At 48.3% G+C, this 7701-nt stretch overlaps 1 long non-coding RNA gene across 1 annotated transcript; it reads right to left on the reverse strand.

Annotated features, from left to right (window-relative positions):
* Nucleotides 1–1092: 1092 nt before the first annotated feature.
* LOC142826691 (uncharacterized) lies at nt 1093–6478 on the reverse strand. Its single transcript, XR_012900894.1, has 2 exons — nt 5451–6478; nt 1093–2253 (listed from the first exon to the last, which is right to left on the reverse strand). It is a non-coding gene; the product is annotated as an uncharacterized LOC142826691 (long non-coding RNA).
* Nucleotides 6479–7701: the final 1223 nt, after the last annotated feature.

Here is a 7701-nt window from a genome sequence, read left to right on the forward strand (position 1 = left end):
AAGGTCCAGAGGGTAAATTGACCAGGGATCTGTGGCTGGTTTCTTGGAACCGGACAGAACTTGTTCGGGGTAGGTGGGATTGGGTGCTAGGACCCCCCACCTGTGTATAGGCCCGGGGCCATCTGGGGCACGGATATTGCTGGGGTGTCAGAGGGGTTTTGCTCAGGAGGCTTCAGGCAGGCAGCTGAAGCGCTCTGTGGGACTGGTTTGTGGCCTGTTTGGAGAGGTCGCCAGTCAGGGGGCTGTAAGGAGCCCCGGATTTGAGCAACTCGCCCTGAGCGGACGCCCTTAGTTGTGCCCAGACACGGCCCGGTCCGTCACAGCTCCATTTTTGTGGGTGGTTGTAGCGCCAGCACGGGCCCCTCATTGGGGGTGGGGAGAGCAAGGTGGGGCTGGGAACACCTCGCAATCAACCAGTCGATAGCGATGATTGGTGACCACGGATTTACACCAACTGAAATTCTGCCTCCAAACTGGCAACAATATCAGTAGCTTTGCTCTGCAGGAGGCAGAACATAAGGAAATATTTGGGCAGAAAGGCTTATAATTATAGTCTGTGCTGACTGGGAAGGTGTCAAGAACCCAGGAAGACCTCCTAAATATGGGATTCAGTGAAAAAGTGAGAAGTGCAACATTTCAAGGACTCCTGAGCAGACAGAGACAAATGTTTAGATGGTAAAGTCAAGTGGACAGACTTTGCTGCTAAATATCTATAAAAAAAGGTCATACCTGGGGTGAAAGCCTGATTTTTAAGAGGATATTAGCCAGCATCTCATAATAAAACATGAATCAAAGGAACACAGAAGCAGCAGAGACATAGGAACAGTGATCTCGATTTATAGAGGGTGTGAACATCAGACACGCAAAAGCAGAAAACATAGAGGGACGCTATACAGCATTTATTTCTAGAGAGATCCAATAGTCTTTTGTGAAATTATCCCTTTGCTATGTGCTTCATGTTTTGTGTCTAGGGTCTTTTTTTTTTTTTTTTTTTTACTACACTGGAATACTCAGTAAGCAGAAACAGAATGTACCATTAACTCCACACGTGTGGGAGTTAGAACTTTAAGAACCACGGTTAAGTTTGGAATCTCTGGGGCAGCAGAAATTCAGTCGGCTTGCAGGCTGCTACAGCTCAGAGATAGCTGGGTCTGGGTCCACAAACCGAGAGGTATTAGACGTACCTCTAAATAAGGACCCATTTACCCGATTCATTTTGTGTCTTACCCACATTGTGTGTGCACATGTGCTTACCCTGAGCAAATTAACATCACTGTAGCTAATTAAAGCAGCATTTTGACTGGATTTCAGGAAAAATAATACGGAAAGAGGTCCAGAAATAATGTAACTCCCTGCAAGATGGTCACAGCTCCCACCCCACCCATCAGTGAGGAAGGCCATGGCCCATTGCTACAGTGCCTCTGCTCAGTTAAGTGGGAAAATAGCCGACAGTTAGTAAACCGAGCCTGCAGCCCAGGCTAGGCAGCAAGTGAGTCTGAGGGTCCTGGCTGCCAACCAGGGTAGAGGAGCCAACAATTAAAGGCTCTGGACTGAAACTGGGCAAAGCAGCACTGAGTCTAGGAGGCCCAGGTCCTCAAACAGGGTAAAGCACTAACAGTTGATGGGCTCTGGCCTTCAGTCAGAGCAGAGCCACATGGCAGCCTAGGGGGGGATCAGTTCTCTGGAGGGGAAGACAGCAAAACTGTCTGGCATCCTCGCTCGGATGAACAATAAACCAATGCAGACCTCTTGGCGTAAAGCTGGAGAGGCTCCCACCAAGTAGGCATGTGGTGACAGGGGGACACAGGCCCACCTCACTCCACTGCATCCCCGCTCAGGGCTCCAATAACAGTGGAGTGGTCGGCCATTTTGTCAGTGGAGAATCTGGCTGCAATACTCTGGCTTGCAGTCAGGACCCCAACAGAACCCTGTTCAGCTTCCCTGGGCTCCTTCCTACACTCCCATTTAGGGGGTAGCTGGGTTCCAGTGTCGTTCTGCCAGGCAGCTCCAGCAGTCCTTCTGTGTCTCTGGTGCTGAAGTAGTTTCTGTTGGTTCTGAGCTCCAGCACAGGGTGGGAGATGTCCTGATCTTCTGGCAGCTCTCCTCTTGCCTTTTATATTTCCATTTCCTCTCCCACTCCTCCTCTTCTTCTTACAGGGCAGTTGTGGGTGTCCTTGATCTGCCCACCAGGTGGCAGTTTCACCTCTCTTCCCATCCAACAGGGAGGGAGGCCATGCCCCCTCGCTATACTGCCTTGTAGATTTACATTAGGTGGAATAGAGAAAACAAAGGGCCAGATTTCAGTGGGAATTCTGCACGTAGGGAAACAATCAGACTAGGCATGTAACCTGAATCTTTAGGAGCCTAAAAGCCTTTAAAAATCTGCCCCCTAATGATTAGAAAACAGTACAGGCAGTCCCCGGGTTACATGGATCTGACTTACATCGGATCCCTACTTACAAACGGGGTGAGGGAACCCCGCACTAGCTGCTTCCCCCCAGCAGACCAGGGAGACGTGAAGCTAGTGCCTCCCCCCCCCCCCCCCAGCAGACCAGGGAGACGCGGAGCGGCTTTTCTCAGCAGACACCTCAGCTTGAGAATAAAGGACTGAGGGAAGTGAGGTGTGGGAGAATAAAACTGAGCTCTGGAGAAATGTTTGGCTATGGTTTCCCCTACAATATGTACTAGTTCCGACTTACGTACAAATTCAACTTAAGAACAAACCTACAGTCCCTATCTTGTACGTAACCCGGGGACTGCCTGTATTACCATGCAGAAAGCATAGAACTCTGGACCATGGGCATCAGGTATGTAAGGCAGGGGAAGGCTCTTCCTTTCCAAACCGCCAGGTATAGCCCCACCCACACTCTGCCCTCAGAACACCTGCTGTAGGCATTGTGGGGGTGGAGTGTTGCCGCCCCCAGTACCCACTCTCCTGCTGCTGGAGAGGCTGGGCAGTGTCGTGACCTTCCTCCCTCCCCCAGTGCTCCGAGGCAGGGGAGGCTGGGGCCACACCACATGCCCTCCACCTTGAGAGGCAGGACTGGGCTACACAGCACAGTGCACCCTCTTCCCTCCCCTGGTGCTCCAGGACTGGAAAAGCTGGGGTCATGCTGGGAAGTGCGATGCACCCGCCTCCCCCCACTCCAGTGCTCCAGGCCTAGGGAGACTGGTGCCACGCTGCATAACCTCTGCCCTCCTTGGGGCTGGAGAGGCTTGGATGCACGGTGTGGCATGCCCTCCTCCCTCCCCCAGTGCTCTGGGGCTGGAGAGGCTGGGGCCACACTGCACGGTGCAACACGGCCTGCCGCCTGCCGCCTGCCTCCTCCCTCCCCTGAGGCTGGGCTGGGCTTGGCCAGGCCGTGCGGTGCAGTACACCTTTCTCCAGGGCTGGGGAGACTGCAGTGAGTGCACTCCCACACCCCTCCCCTCCCCATGGTTGGAAGAGGGAAGCACGTGGCTCTTCACAGGTTCAGTGCTCTGCTACTATCTCTGGCAGGCTTTTTCATATTTAAGTTAACTAGATCCTCTCCAGCGGAAGCAGCGCCGCAGAACAGGGATAGGAAGAGCTGGGTGGACAGTCAGAGCCAGTGGTGCCCCAAATTTTCAGATGCCCTACGCAACTGTGTATTCTGCGCATGGGTAAGGATGACCCTGGTAGTGTAGACGTAGCCTTAGTCTTCCCCGTGATTTTTGTCTCATGAATATTAGTTCTTGTACTCTTTGGCCAATGTATCACATCTCACACCTCATCATCTCACTCAATCCCACTATCTCAGCAAATACTGCCTCGGCTTTTCTGTGATGCGGCCTATGCGCACCATGACTCTTTTCATGTCAGTTCATAGGCAATCAACTCCATTCTTACTATCAGTACCAACATGAGCACACTCAAGTTGGCAGTGTGAAGTTGTGGTTCTTCTCTCTTCCTCATTGGACAGCATTCCAACCCATATGTCATGGCTGGCCGAATCAAAATCTTCTATGCTTTGCTCTTATTTTTTCTGGAATATTCTTAATGCAGAGCATTCCCTCCACTGCCCTACATTTACACCAAACACTTCCTGCAGCTCCTGACATCAGCAGCCACCTTGATATCACAGCTCAGCACCAACACACAGAATTTAAATTGTTGTACAGACTTCAATACAGTAACATCTAGTTTCATTGGCTTCTCATTTTCCCTCCTACGAAGAGTTGTCCAGGTTGAGGTGTCTTTGGGGATAAGCTTTCGCGCGTTAGAGAATACCACATGACTGGGGTAATCAGGTGAGCTGAGAGACGCGCCAGGCCCCCAGATGAGGTGGGCATCTCTGTGCTCCCAGAAGGGGTGTTGGGCCTTGGGTAGAAGAGGCAGCAGGGTTAGAACAACTGGCTCTCAGAGCCACCTGCACCCTCCCCAGTACTGCCTGGGATTCCAACGGTGATTTATAGAGCTCAGGGATCATGGCAGCCATGAACCCCAGGCTCCTGTGAATCACCAGTCCCCAGGTCAGCTGCCATGCTGTCAGCAGGCCTGGGGGTAATACATAGCTTCTGACAGTTAAACAGCTACCACTTGCCTTTTCATGAGACAGATGTTCTCAACTGAAAGAGGGGGTGTGTGTGTGTGTGTGTGTGTGTGTGTGTGTGTGTGTGTGTGTGTGTGTGTGTGTGTGTGTGTGTGTGTGTGTGTGTGTGTGTGTGTGTGTGTGTGTGTGTGTGTGTGTGTGTGTGTGTGAGAGAGAGAGAGAGAGAGAGAGAGAGAGAGAGAGAGAAAAATGTTGGAATGTTGGCATCTGGAGCCTTATAGCCAGATTGCTCTGGATAGAGAAGCTGTGGAGCCATTGTAGGGAGGCCAGCTAGAAGAAGGGACTCACATTTCAAAGGAAGAATGGGAGGCATGGCCAGCTAGTTTGTAAAAGTTGTGCCAATCACACATACTTTGTGCATCTTCAGGGGGTATGTCAGTGTGCTGTAAATCCTTACTATGCAAAATCCAACCAGCCTGACTCTCTGGATCCAAAAAGATAGGACTTTAAGGGAGCTATGTTGACTTGCACCAGCTGAGGAACTGTACCAATAGTTTTTAATTGTTGTGATCAAGTTCATTCTTCACCATGGTGGGTCCTGTGCTTTCAGGTAGATTACTGGCCTCAGGGGCTCACAGCAGCCCTCAATTTAGACAGCAGGTTGCTGTTCCTTGAGCTACTCTCATCACTGGTCAACATTGGGGGGGGGGGGGGAGAAACCAAACTTCATAGTGTTTGCAACTCCCCCTAGTAATAGAAGAAAGAACAAACCCTTGTACCAAAACCAGCCTTGCTAGTACTGAAATGGGGAGCTGGAAACTGACCCCCACCCTGGATTCCAGCCCAGAGACCCTGTAATAGCAGCTGTCTAGAATGTCTCTGGTAACAGCTGCATGACAGCTACAAATCTCTGGGCCCCTTACCCAGCATCTTCCTTACCCGAGGCTCTTCCTCCTGGTATCTGTGTGCCCTTTTTTTCCTCCCAAAATCTCCTCCACCACCCTTCTTCTCATCAGCTCCTTCCTCACACACTGAGCTACTTAAGAGGAGCTCTTTTAAAACAGTCTCAACTGGTTCTTAATTGGCCCCAGGTGTTCTGATTAGTCTGACTCACTTAACTCTGGAAACCCCCAAATTGGCTCCAGGGGTTTAATTGCTCTGATTGATTCTAGCAAGTTCCTGCTGGTTCTGGACTAGCCCTTGTTAGTTTAACCTGGGAACAGAAATTTATTCAATATAGGGCTCATATACTTTCCTTCGACCACTCTCCTGGACCCTCTGGCTTGACAAAAATCAGTTTCTTTTCTAGGCCCAAATGGATAAGCAGAACTCTTAGAATCATTCAAGTCTCCAATGTAAAACTCACAATTCATCATTTGATTTTTGTTTACTTTAAATATACCACAGTAATCCCTTCACATTTGGTGTTTTATGAACATTCGTGTCTGTAAATGCCTTCTCTGAAATGTCCACAGTGAACAAACCCATTAGATCATTTAAATATCGACTGAATAATCATTGCTGGGGGTGGGGAGCAGAGTGAGAGATAAGGGGAGTTATTTCTGCAGCTCTAGTGCATATCAAGGGACTATATTGGGCAAATCGAGATAAGTGCTAGGTATAGCTAGAAGGTGAGTTCAATCTCATTGAAGATTCTTTAAAGTCTGCTTTAAACCTATGAACATTCAACTAATTAGATAGCTCTTGGCTGAAAATTCAAACACTTCCATAATAATGAAAGATGTGTCATCTCATGCAATGCAATGCAATGTCCAAGGAACTGAAAAGTCACATTAATGGCCAAGAGTGTTGGGAGGACCGTAGAACAAAAATTAAGAATTTATATGCTTCTTGCTTCAGAGGGGAGGAGCAGATCATGATTTAAGTAAGAGTGGTTATAAATGTATCAAAGCACCAGCAAGACATTTTAATCACTGGCATTTTATGCTATATGCCCACATGCTCTAAAGGCTTGTCTCTTGTGTGTTATTATCATGAAACTTTGACAAGGTTTGTAACCACGACGATCATTAGCCTTGACGGTCTCCCATTTTGTCACCACTGAAATCAGACTGGCAGATGCAAGCAAGGTAGTTGCCTTGAGCCCCATGTCTTCAGGGCCTTGTGCTAGAATTCACACAAAAAATGGGGTACTAGCTGCCAGTCAGATTTCTTGTGCAGCACAGGTCTCGAGTTGTGCTAATAGTTGTTTTAGTGTTGTTTAGTGATTAAACTGCCTAGCTATAAGCATCTTCAATGCATTAAAAAGGCTTGATGAGATTGTTTCTTATTATTTCGCACTGCACAAACTCCGTAATTTAGCACAGATATGAAAACTTAATATCTGTGCTTATTTCAGTTATGTGGATGTTTTATTTTGCCACACCCCACCTTCAGAGTACCCCTTATCCTGCCTTCTCCCTGCCGGAGCCCACTCCGGTTCTGTCTGCTTCCCGGGGATAGGCCGGGACTCTACGTACCATAAAACTTCCAATAAAAGTCAGGTCTCCAATAAACACTGGGTCTCTAATAGAAACCCGGAGTCTCAGGCAGCCAGGTGCTTAATACAAGCTAGGTCTCTATAAAGGCTGGGATGACAGCAACACATCATTACACCAACTTACTGAAACACAGAATTGACGCAATCGTCTTCAACCATATTAAAAATTGTCTCAAGTCACACAAAATTGTACAATAACCTTCAAAATTAAAACATTTACCTTCAATATGAGTCTTTTAGATGCCAGGAGTACTGACCAGATGTTTTAACAGATGCCGGGTCTGTCAAATAAATGCCGGGTCTCTAATAAAAGCCACGGTCTCAGAAGGTTTGTTCTAATAGATGCTGGGGACATCCATTGGAAGTTTTACAGTAGTGTATAATGATGTCACAGTGAACAGTAAAAGCAAGGCAGATGACATTGAAATAGCAGTTGAAATTTTTCTTAAATCTACAGGTGTTGTGGAATATATCCAGTGAGTAACTTTCGTTTCCCAGGCTGGACTCTGTAACCTCTCAGCTGAGTTTGACTTAAACTAGAACATCCACCAGCTGGGCTGAATCCAGGCAGATATGAACCTGGGATTTTTGGAGCTCAGTGTAGGAGCCTCTACAGGTTGAGCTATAAAGCCAGCTGGCGCTCAGCATAGGTGTGGAGCTCATTCATTCTTATCTCTCGCTGTAAGTCTA

The sequence above is a fragment of the Pelodiscus sinensis genome, chromosome 2 (assembly GCF_049634645.1).
Source record: "Pelodiscus sinensis isolate JC-2024 chromosome 2, ASM4963464v1, whole genome shotgun sequence".
NCBI classification, from domain to species: Eukaryota; Metazoa; Chordata; order Testudines; family Trionychidae; genus Pelodiscus; species Pelodiscus sinensis.